The 12446-nt window shown below is 45.0% G+C and overlaps 1 protein-coding gene across 8 annotated transcripts in view; it reads left to right on the top strand.

The window, feature by feature from the left end:
• The window catches only part of SYK (spleen associated tyrosine kinase), an 82523-nt gene that overhangs the window by 15437 nt on the left and 54640 nt on the right, over nucleotides 1-12446 (top strand). For 2 of the 8 annotated variants that reach the window (XM_074395536.1, XM_074395534.1), the window contains exon 1: nucleotides 1906-11127. The exons of 1 other annotated variant lie outside the window; for it this stretch is intronic. The gene's annotated coding sequence lies outside the window, so the exon portion shown is untranslated. Of the gene's footprint in view, nucleotides 1-1903; nucleotides 11128-12446 lie in introns of those variants that run through there. 5 more of the 8 variants (XM_074395531.1, XM_074395533.1, XM_074395532.1 and 2 more) reach the window with 5 other exon arrangements.

Genomic DNA, 12446 nt, shown 5'->3' with positions numbered 1-12446 from the left:
GCTCCTGGATAAAGGTGCTCTTTTAACCCCTGAAGACAAGACTTGTTTTATTTCTGGAAATTTCATAACTTTAAATGTGTTCTACTCCTTTATTTCAATTCTCTATTCTAGAGGCGTTAATTTCATGTATTTTAGATCTTCTCTGTCTTTTGAGTATTTTTCTGTTGAATTCCTGAAGTCTTTGTTAATTCCCGTTTCATTTTTCTCAAGCTCCTCAGACCCTGTCCCCTGTGCTGCCTGCAGAGTTAATGCCCATTAACTTTTCCTTGCTTGATATAACAGCCATCATTTCTGGCCTTTTCCCCTGATCCCGGCCAGCTTATCATTTTTGTCTCTTCTTACCCCTTCCTCTCTTCTGAGCTGTTATTTTAACCAAATATTATTCTGTTAATTTCTTTGATTCCACGTCTGTTAGTGTGGTCATGACTTCATCTGCCTTTTGGGACATTTTTCTAGTGAATATCTGTTGTCATTTATTTCTCCTGTTGCTTCTCTTCTTTAATTCTTTTAGCATAATTGTGCAGACCCAAGGTAGGATTCTCATCTTTGAAATAAGTCATGGAGGGGCCTGGGATGTGTTCCAGTCTACCAGAATATTTCCTCCCTTCTCAATAATGTCGTGTGTGTGTGTGAAAGAGAAAGACAGAGAGTGAAAGACAGAGAATGAATTGGTTTAATACATATTTCTCCCCAGTGAGTCTGCCAGCCATTCAGAGCCTCCTCTGTCCAAAACTCTAAACATCTCACGCCAGTTAGAATGGCGATCATTAAAAAATCTGGATACAATAGATGCTGGAGAGGATGTGGAGAAATAGGAACACTTTTACACTGTTGGTGGGACTGTAAATTAGTTCAACCATTGTGGAAGACAGTGTGGCAATTCCTCAAGGACCTAGAAATAGAAATTCCATTTCACTCAGCAATCCCATTACTGGGTATATATCTAAAGGATTATAAATCATTCTACTATAAGGACACGTGCACACGAATGTTCATTGCAGCACTGTTTACAATAGCAAAGACCTGGAACCAACCCAAATGCCCATCGATGATAGACTGGACAGGGAAAACATGGCACATATACACCATGGAATACTATGCAGCCATCAAAAACCATGAGTTCGTGTCATTTGTAGGGACATGGATGAACCTGGAAATCATTTTTCTCAGCAAACTGACACAAGAGCAGAAAATCAAACACCGCATGTTCTCACTCATAGGTGGGTGTTGAACAATGAGAACACATGGACACAGGGAGGGGAGCATCACACACTGGGGTCTGTTGGGGGGAAACAGGGAGGGGACAGCAGGGGGTGGGGAGCTGGGGAGAGAGAGCATGGAGAGAAATGCCAGATATAGGTGATGGGGAGGAAGGCAGCAAATCACACTGCCATGTGTGTACCTATGCAACAATCTTGCATGTTTTTCACATGTACCCCAAAACCTAAAATGCAATAAAATAAAATAAATTGTTTTTTAAAAAAAGAAATGATTGGCTTTCCATTCTGTGTAGATCCTTCCTTTCCACAGGCCTTGGCTGAAGTCTACAGCAGCCGGTCCCTACTAAGGTCTTCACAATCCAGAGCAAACATAGCTGCATTTGGCTCTGCTTGTGACGCATAGTTGCTCGGAATCAGCGGTGCCTGCTGGTTCCATTGTATTTCTCTTTTGGGTTCTCATTGCAGGGTCATTTCAGAGAGGAGGAGGTAGTGTCTCTGCCAACACTCAAGCAATCTGATATTTTGATATTTATCTTACAGAGGGAAATCTAGAGCATGTGGCATCAAAACCGATGCTTCCGCCAGCCTCTCTGATGGCCAGACAGGACATTTTGTTGGCTTTGATCCATTCGGCACATTGAGTTATGGGGCGCCTCCCATGTGTCGGGGTGGGGTGAGGTGGGGGGAGCTATCGCAGCAGCTGGGATGCTTCCCTGCACTTGAATTGTTTACGGTCAGATCGTAAAAAAGCATGGGAGCCGCCTGGGTCATGCATAATCTCATTTATTCGTGGCAGCAACCATAGGGTTTTTTCCAGCTACACCCTTTTGTGGATAAGGAAGTCGAGTGTAATGTGCTCAGGGCTGGCTAGCTGGTGAGCAGGAGGCCAGGCTCAGGCCCCTCTGGTGCCCCTTATTTAGGCTGCATGGCCTTCTCTACCCTGCAGGAATTATGCTGACTCCGCTGTGCAGCTTGCAGACAGCAAATATCAACCCTCTAACAGTAAACCGGGCAGAGTTTTCTCATGCCATCAGCTGATTTTTGGCATATGTAAATAAAACTTACGTTTTTGAGAGTAGCAGGAAACACTGTGTTAGAAAACCAAATGACTACAGGGAGATATGGCTATCAGGAGCTGAGACTGGTATTATAATTTTCTAAGTATTAGTATCTCTGTATTGATTTTTACAGTCATTTGTACTTTCCCATCCAGCTGGTGACCACTGAGGCCCTTCGTGAATATCTTAGAAGTCACTCAAAATAAAGGATGAATCTGAGCCACGCACAGCAGTCTTATGTGAGATGATACGTGGTCGGTCCTCAGTATTCACGGCTTCTGAATGTGAGACTTTGCTTCCCCAGATAAACAACCACGATGCTCTCATGGCCATTTGAGGTCCTACGCACAGTGTGTTAGTTTGTTTTCACTCTGCTGCTAAAAACTGCAGGGGTTTAGTTGGACTCACAGTGTCACGTGGTAGGGGAGGCCTCAGAATCACGGAAGGAGGTGAAAGGCACTTCTTACATGGCAGCAGCTTCTTGTCCCCAGCTCCAGGGAACAAGAAGGATCTCCAGGTTAGGCAGGAAAGCCCCAAGCTTGCATTTGGATGGGTTGACTCTGAGCGCCTTTTCACCACCACCTGAAGACGGTAGCTAAGAGAAGAGACGGGCTTCAGAGGTTGGCTCCACCACTTACTGTGTGTTCTTCAGCCAGCCAGTTGACCCTCCTGAGCCACGATGGCCAGCTCTTTAAATTGAGGATAACAGTAGTATCCATCACCAGGGATGCTTTCCAGATCAGTTGATACCATGTGAGTCAAGTGCTGAGAGAATAGCTGTTGTGCGTTATCCTCAACACCTTCATCATCGTGGTTATTCTGGCCAGCACTAAAGATATGCACCCCACCTCTTTGTGGCTCAAGTTCATCTTCTATAAAATGAGAAGCTGTTTTTCACAAAGCTGTCCTTTTCACAAGTTTGGGGTGCAGGTGCAGATTGTCTACAGTTGCCTCTCTGAACACTTCCCTAGCCTCACGAGGCTCCTAATCCCACCCCAGTAAACTCATCAACATGATTCCTTCCAGCTCCCACGGCTCTGGAGAGGATTCCTTTTTATCTTGCATTTCTAGTGATGTTTTATGGCCTTTTGTGAAGTGGACCCTGGCTGAGCTTCTCGCTCTTTTTGAGTGTGGGGAATATCACAGACTGCAGTGGGAAATTCAAAAGCTGCTTGCTTCACAGAGCATGGGAATGTTAGTAGATGCTTGAAGAGTACCCTGAGGTAGCTGGTCAGAGGTGCTCTGTAAAGTTGCATCTGTTGCCAGCATCATAAACAGCTGTCTGCCCAGCATGCCTGGGAACGGGGGCAGAATGCTGGCATCTTTCCTTCCTCTGCCCTACACATTGGCCTTTCTGCCATCAAGACCATCTCTGCTTGACTTTTTCAGCCTCCTGTCTGGGAATTAGCATCTTAAGGTCTCTATTAAGATCTTTCCAAGGACACCCTTCCTATTTGGTTCAATCTTCTGGTTGAATTTGATACATGTTATGCTGTAGGACTTTTTAAAAAACATAAAATAATCAGGAAAATGTTGCTATTCCCATCCTAGCAATTCAAGACCAAGTTCATTTGGGTAAAAACGCTTGGGAACGGGCATTTCCGGGCTGGCCAAGCACTAAGTGGCACAACCATGTCCACTGATTCGCTCTTAAACTGGTGTGTATTCTGGAGGGATCCAGGTCTCAGAGCATTACTTCGTTTTGAATGTGCAATTAAAAGAGGCCCCATGTTTCTGGGGACCTCACACTTCTGCTTTCTGGTTTGTTTTGCATGCTGACACTTTGAGGAAAAGCCCACTTCCCTAACTGCAGGCGTCGTCCAGCAGCAGGAAGCGCTCCGGCTTGTTGATACCTGCCTTGCGCTTTCTCTCTGTTTCAGCTGTTTTCCTTTGAAAACGCTCCTGTCGGATTTGTGTGCTTCGTCCCTTTCCACATTCGATACTCCCCAGCGCCTGGGATTCCAGACCTGCATTTGAATCCGGGAAAGGGAGGTAGGTCAAATCTGTGGGAATCAAGCCTTTTTAGAAATCCTAACCTCAGGCTCTGCACATCTGCGGGTATCCGTAGGAAAGATTCTTTGGTTTCGTGCCTGCTCTTCCTCTCCTCTGCCGCCAGCATTTTCCCACGGAGCACGTGTCTGTCTCGAGCTGCAGGGTTTCGTGGTTTGCCATCCTGTCTTGCCTGCAGTTATGATGCAGCTAAACCATCCTTCTCTGCTTCCTACAACCTTGATCACTTTTAAGCATTGGGTGTATTTATGCCTCAGGTTTATGAAAAACAATTATAAAATCTCAGGAGACCATCATAAGCTTCTGTAATATCTTGCAGTCCTGAGTCACCCACAATTATTTTTTAACTGGCTGGAAAAAAAAAAAAAAAAGAATGCTAGTGATTTTTTTAATAGACATTCATTAAAACTCTAGATATGTCTTAATCCATATTCACTGTGTCCTTTTTGCTTAAGTAGGTATTTTGGTTTCTCTAGCAGATGCAGGGTCCCCCATAAAGGTTATGCTAGTGAGGTAGTGATAGAAAAATAAAACAGAGCCTGCAAGCTGGAAATTTCAGCAAGGCGCGAAGACACAGATGAGCGATGTCAGGTCTGCTGGCGGTTGTCATGGCTGTCCGCTGTGACCTCACCTCTCTGTGTTGAGAGTTAACATTTATGTTGAGACCAAAGCATAATATCTGTTATCTGTGCTAATTATGGCAAAGAGGGCATAGAAAAGAGATTTCTGAGTGTCTCTTGTGAAGCTTGAAAATTTCTATGTGTTGGTTGAGATAGATCAGCCTTTGCTTGAGTAGGAAAGGGTCTTGGGATGGGTGCCAGGGCAGGATCAAGGAAAGCCTGTGACATTGCTGCTGTTATCATCCCGGTGTGATTTGCCTAGATAAAAACAAGGCAGTAAGATCTATCGGGCATCTTCAATGGGAATTCTTTTGTCTAGCATCTTGTGGGTTGTTGGTATTTTTCCCCAGAGAAGACTGAATGAGGAGGTGGCTCAGGGACATGGTAGATGGTGCGGCTCACTGGGGAGATGTTGTTGGCCCCACTCAGGGTCAATATGGTCCCCAGACCGCTGGCTGCAACCCCACCCTGTCCTCTTCTGCTCAAGAGAACATGCAAGGGACTTTGCTAAGTGGCGACCTTGGTTGCAACCCAGTGTTCAGTTAATTATTCACAAAGGCTGGCTCCTTTTAATTACCAGTTGTCTGTGCATCCATTCCCCCTCCTCTGTGCACGTCTGTGTGCTGAGGCATGCACTTCTTCCTGGTGGAGAAGAACTGCAGAGGTGTCTCCCAAGTGAAGCCTGCAGCCCACCCAGTCACCAGCACAGCACAGTGACTTGACTGTCCTCCCTGGCTCCCTTCTCCATCCATGGCAAGTGGCAGCCCAGTTCTGGCCCACCTCCTGACTGCTTCTCTTTCTGATCCTGGAGGTGAATGTGGTGAACTTGTTTCCCTCTCACGCTATAGCACTTGAACAGGGCAATACTGGATTATAGCAGAGGTTCTCAGACATTAGAGTGCTTAAAAATCACCTGGGAGGCTGATCAAAATGTGCACTTCTTGTCTGTATGCCCTGTTTACTGGGTCTGAGGTGGGGCCAGGACCCTGTTTTCCAGAAGGGAGTCTGAGGTTGGGGCAGCCTGAAGACCACACACAGGAAGAACTGGACATGTGGGCTTTCATGAGCCAGAGTCCCGCCAAGAACTGGAATCTGCAGGTGGCTTTGGCCAGTCCCACTTAGAGGCAAGAAGAGGTGTGGATGGTAGAGACCCTGGAAATCACGTAGTCCCCAGGATGAAAGCGGGACCCTTGGACCAGATCCTTGTTCTCTTCCTTTTGTGAGCCACTTCTACCTACCTGTTTTCAGGGTCGAAAGAGGTTCACTTTTCTCTCACATGGCACCTAACATAATGACTTGCACGTCATAGATGCTCAACAAGCATATTGAACGGATCAGTCATTTAGATTGTAAATTAAATGCACCAGATGGGCTGGTTGTTTATTTATAACCAACTCTCTTGAGAGTTAACATTTATGTTGACGCCAAAGCATAATATCTGTTATTTGTGTTAATTATGGCAAAGAGGGCATAGAAAAGAGATCTGAGTGTCTCTCGCGGAGCTTGAAAATTTCTACATTTTGGCTGAGATAGATCAGCCTTTGCTTGATGCACTTTCAAGTCTTTTAAGTTCTGAAGGCACAGCAAGAGAATTTGGTGTTGAAGGTTTGGAGAATGTTTTCACGTATTTCAATATACCTCCATTTCTAAAATTGGTAAAAATCATGCCTCATGCCTGCCATCCTTAGCTTCATTTTTTATTTCTGAAATGTGTATCTCTGTATACTAAGAAGTCTCCTATGCTTCCTGCAAATGTAGGAAAGTCAACTCCTCAGCAGAACGTGCACAGTGTAAGGCTGTGCCTTGGAGATCAGGAGCCCTGTGCGGTGTGATGCACAGACAGGCGTCAGGGAGGCTTGGGGACAGGCCTCAGGATGGTGTCCTGGAGGGCAAGTGACATCTGTTAATGAAGCCAGTGGAGTGGATGCGAGGCCACCTCAGGCCCTGAAGCTGGGTCTGTTCCTCCATGCTGAGGCTACAGGTCTGTGTCCACATGTTCTCTTTTGCACCGTGGGATCCTGCCACACAAGGCGCTGCCCCCAGCCCTTTGCAGACAAGTCAAACACGGTCGTCTGCACAGCTTGGTGCTGGGAAGGGTGGTCCCACCATATCGCCCCTTCCTTGGTCATTTCTCTGTAACTAATCAGCCAGTCCCGGACCAGCCCAGCAAGATCGATTTTTCCCTCTGGGTAGGCTCATTCCTCTTTCTTATGAAAATTAATCTAACCCAGAGATGAAGTTTCCTTTCACCCAAGTTTTTACACTTAATTTTCTCAGCTTCAAGCTTCAGAGGAAATTACCAGGCACATCTTAACAGGGCTGCTTTGCATTGAGGGGGCTGTGTGGTTTGAGTGTGATTAGCCTGAATATCCTTCTGCGTGGTGCTGATTTTGTTCCTTTAAATGGTATAGATATGGCAGCAATTGTTTCCAGGTGTCTTTTCCCAGAGAACCGCTTATCTCCCCGACTGTCACCTCAGTCTGCATGATAGGAGGGCTCTGATGGCCCAGGGATGTGAAAGTGAACCACCTTCAATTGCCAAGCACTGCTGGAAATGTGCACTACAGGAAGTTGAGGGGGCTGGGGGAGGGAGCAGCACCTGCAGGAGCCATGCTTCAGTGGGTCTTAAAGAAAAGCAGAAGCTGGAATCTCAGGGCTGAGGCCCCTTGATAACTAGGACAGATTGGGTAATAAAAAGGCATACAGAGACATAGGCTACCTCTTCTGGTTTCATGCCAAGCTAGAAGATGAACACAGCTTCATGAGATAAGGGTAACATATTTGAGAACACAGTCTTACATAGAAAAAACTATTTTCCCAAAACACCCACGACAAATTTATATATCTTTATGGATGAGGTTGGGTCTTTTCAGGGAAGGTTGGGGTGATGGAAGGGAAATTACTTATCATCAGTCCTCATTATTCATGGATTCCATATTTCCACATTCACCTACTTATTTAAATTCATTTGCAACCCCAAAATCAATATTCACAGCACTTTTTAGTCATTTGTGACATGCCCAAATCAGTGACAAATTTGAGTCACCCAACACAGATGCTGAGGTTGCACAGTGACATTGCTTTCTTGTTTTGGCTCCTATAAACACATTTTCTCTTGTCATGACCCATTTAGTCCATGTATTTTGCGTTTTTGTGCTTTTTTGGGGGTGATTTTGCTATTTAAAATAGCCCCAGGCACAGTGCTAACATACTTACTGTCTGGTGTCTCTAAGTGCAAGAAGGCTGTGACGTGCTTTACGGAGAAAATATGTGTGTTAAGGAAGCTACTTTCAGGCATGAGTTACTGTGCTGTTGACCGTGAGTTCAAGGTTAATGAATCAACAATATATATGAAGTAAATATCTTTAAATAGAAATACACAGAAAACAAGATTCTGTATTGACTGATTTACAAAAACGTCATAACCAGAAGATCACAAGAACCTAACCCCATATTTCCCTAGGAGCAACGTTCAGGATTTGCAAATTCAATTTTCATGGTGACTTTATAGAGCATAACTACTGTGAATAACAAGAAGCAACTGTATTTTGTTTCATACATAAGATGGAAAGAGAATAGAGCCAGAAGTAGTGATATTGATGAAATTGAGAGAGGGCAAAGAAGAGAAATGACGCTATGAAGATGTATGAGTTAAAATGTTATTAGTGGCAATAACTTAACCTGAACTTTGGCATCAGCCTTTGATCCTGGTTCCCATAATCTGTAAGTGCCAGGCCCAGATACCGTGGCCTCTAACTGTTTTCTACAGATAAATGTCGACATGAAGGACATAGGTTGAGGCAGACAGCTTCCGGAAGCATACCCTGGGCTCAGCTCCTTCCTTCCTAACCTCTATTCTACCTCCACTTACCTCTTCAATACCAGAAAGTCTTCTTCTGACTCTGCTGGAGCCCAGCTTCTAACACCTAGCTCATTCGCTCACCCGCCTTTATTTGTCAACAATTCATTCACATATTCATTTAAATATCTATTAAGCACTATTTCTCTTGCCCAACTCCATTGCACATGCTATATTAATTATCTGTTGCTACATAACAGATCATTCTAAACTTAGTGGCTTAAAACAATAATCACTGATTATTGCTCATAATTTCTGCAGGCCAAGCATTTGAGACAGCTGGGCAGGCTCAGGCCCTCTGTAGGGTTGCAGTCAGGTGCGGGCCAGGGTTGCAGTCTCATCTGAAGGCTTGACAGAGGATGGAGAATCCTCTTCCAAGGTGGCTGCTTGTACAGCTCATCACTGAGTGCCAGCTATTAGCTAGGGGCCTCAGTTCCTTACCACACGAGCCTCCCCAAAGAGCTACTTGAGCATCTTTCCAACAAAGCATCTGGTTTTTCCAGAATGAGCAATCCAAGCGCTGAAGAAAAGTGTTAAGGGCTTTCATGAGCTAGCCTCAGAGACCCCACATTGTCACTTTGCTGTCAGCCAATCTGTGTTCAAGTGACGGGAGTACCAGGAAGTGAGGATTGTTGGGTACCATCTTGGAGGCTGCCTGCCATGTATACATTTTAACTCTCCAACAAAATTTGAAGGCTGATGACCCATACATAAAGTGGCCTTGTTCTAGGCAGTATGGAAGAAAATGGTAAACATACACTAATGGGTGTCAGACATTCTAGTGGGTTTGGGGAACGTAGACTAGAAAAAAAAAAAAAAAAGAACTAAAACTCCAAGGTGGACAAGGAGCTGGGTGGGTGAGTGTTAGGTGGGCCTGTAGAACTCAGCCCCTCTTCATCATGTTGGCATTCATGCTGGCTGTTCCTCTGTAGGAGATGAGTTTTTCCTCTGCCAGAGGGATGGGCTCTGGACAGCTTGTTCCTCTGCTTGCCCAGGTGTGAGCATCTGTGCCTAATCTTCCCATCAGACTGCCCCTAGAAATATGAGTTCTTACTTAGCTCAAAGGGTATCTGAAACATTGTGCTTATGGTGGCAAGCATGGATCTATTGCTCTTCATCTGTAAAGTTGCTGCCTGGTAAGGTAGAACTACATAAATGATAGTTTCCCAACTAAATGCATTTTAAAGGGCAAAGGTTGTACAGTCAGCCTTAGTCCTGACATAGGGGAAATGGACCATGGAAGTCTGGTTGGAAGAGAAGATTGAAACATGCCAGTAAGTGCAAAAGGATACAGTACGATTTAAATAAAACATATGGAAGACATGAGAATGCTGGTGGGATATGACAGGCTCATCCATTTCTGCGGGCTCCAGGAGGGTGGCTGGCAGGGCTCCTTGGGTGTGGGGCAGAAAGAATCAAAGCCTGTAGAATAAATCCGGCTCCTTTCTGGATTGAACTCTTCATGTTGTATCATATGCAAGGTAAAGCCTGACTGGCACTAGGGAGGATTTTGAGGTAAGGAAGCATTGTCTTTGGTTCGGTCTAAGCCTCCATTGACTTTCTCCACCATCTTCAGGTGAGGGTGGGCATGTCTGTCTGTCTCCTGACCTCATGCTCACACGTGTACACACACACACGTGCCTTCTTATGACGTGTGGGGCTGCCCATGCTTTTCTTTTTTCTCTTCTTCATCTCACCATGACTTAATCCTTCTCTGGTCTATTCAAAGTTCCCACCTGAGAGGGTCCAGTTGCCCTGGGAACCCCTCCACACTCCCCATTCACGACTGCCATTAATTACAATGGCTTGGGTATACTGTCATCCTCTTTTACCAGCGAGGAACTCTGGTGCTGTGGTGCCCAGGTCACAAGGAGCTGGGATGGGTCACCAGCATTCTCGGTTCTTATCTCCGCACCCCTGGATTTGCTGCTCTCTGGGCCAGTAGAACCACCTCTGTGGGGTTCCATTCCTTTCCAGCCCTCTTTGTTATTTGTTCATGGTGATGAGGTTAACAAATTATATAGGGAAATATTTGCTCATCTAATTTATTGGTCAAAAGTCTAGAACAAGCTTACCCAACCTGTGGCCCAAAGGCCACATGTGGTCCAGGACAGCTATGAATGTGGCCCAACTAATGTTTGTAAGCTTTTTAAAAACATTATCAGATTTCTTTCCTTTCTTTTTTGTAGTTCATCAGCTATTGTTAGTATTAGTACATTTTGAATGTGACCCAAGACAATTTTTCTTTTTTCAGCGTGGCCCAGGGAAACCAAAAAATTGGACACCCCTGGGCTAGAGCAATAGAAGGGGCACATCAGATTTGTGTCCACAGCAGCTGACACAGTGGTTTCCAGTCAGGGGTAAGTTACACTTAGGGTAACTTAGACTTGTCAATATCTGGAGATGGTGTTTGGCTGTCATGAATTGGGAATGGGGTGCCACTGGCATCTAGTGGGGAGGGGCTAGGGATGCTACTAAACAGCCTGAACTGGACAAGTCAGCACTGACCCTACACACATAACAGAGAAGAATCCAGTGCAAATGTCAGGAGTGCCAAGGTTGAGTAACCCCGAGCTAATGTGATGAATGGTGCCAGATGGAGAATGGTGAAACCATCATAAGGAGGGGGTGCAGGGTAAAGGCAGCTGTCTTAATTTGCCAATTGAGGGTGGGGGAAAAGTTGTTCATTCTTTAGAAGCCCAGTGGGGATGCTGGACGGCTGGGGCACCACTGGGGCTGGTGCACTTTTAAGAGGGGCTTGGGCGATATGAAATTGTTTGGACAAAATGACCAGGACAGTGAGAGGTCTTGAAATAATGTCAAGCCAGGAAGAATGCATTGACTTGGAGTGACCGCCAAGAGCAAGCATTTGCAGGTTGTTTTGGGGAAGCAGAACTGGCTGTGTTCTATTTGTCCCACGGGCAGGTGGAAGAGGGAGGATGGAGGAGGAGAGATGGGGACGGGGAGATGGGGAATCAGGTAAGAAAGTGTTTCTAACAGAAGCATCAGGCACATAGTGGAGTGAGTTCCCTTCCCTTAAGAGGCCAGGAGCTCATGTGGGAACCAAGCTCCATCTGATGCAACTGCAGGGCTGGGGTATCTAGAAGCTTAGTTTCTGGGGCTCTCTGACTCTGACCCTGTGAGCCTCCATCTGGACACACAGCAATTGCCTGTTTAACGTTTTTATAACAAAAGCAACGTACAGTTGACCCTTGAACATTATAGCTTGAATCGTGTGGGTTCACTTATATGTGGATTTTTTTCAACAAAAATATTGGAAAAATTTTTGAAGGCTTTTGACAATTTTTAAAAACTTGCAGATGAACTGCACAGCCCGGAAATATAAAAAATGTTAAGAACAGGTTAAGCATATCATGAATGCACAAAATACATGCAGTCTATTTTTTCATTTACTACCGTAAAGTATACACAAATCTATTATTAAAATTAAAATTTATCGAAACTTACACAAACACTTATAGACCACATATGGTGCCATTCACAATCAAGGGAAATGTAAATAGATATAAAGATGCAGCATTAAATCATCACTGCATAAAAAAATGAACTGCGGTACCCACTGTGCTACTGTGATAATTTCATAGCCACTTCCTATTGCTATTGTGATACGCTCAAGAGTTGCAAGCACCTGCCTAAATTACTGTGTGATGTTCATCAT

This window comes from Saimiri boliviensis, chromosome 2 (genome assembly GCF_048565385.1).
Source record: "Saimiri boliviensis isolate mSaiBol1 chromosome 2, mSaiBol1.pri, whole genome shotgun sequence".
Classification (NCBI taxonomy): Eukaryota; Metazoa; Chordata; class Mammalia; order Primates; family Cebidae; genus Saimiri; species Saimiri boliviensis.
This window is presented reverse-complemented; position numbering and strand designations above follow the sequence as displayed.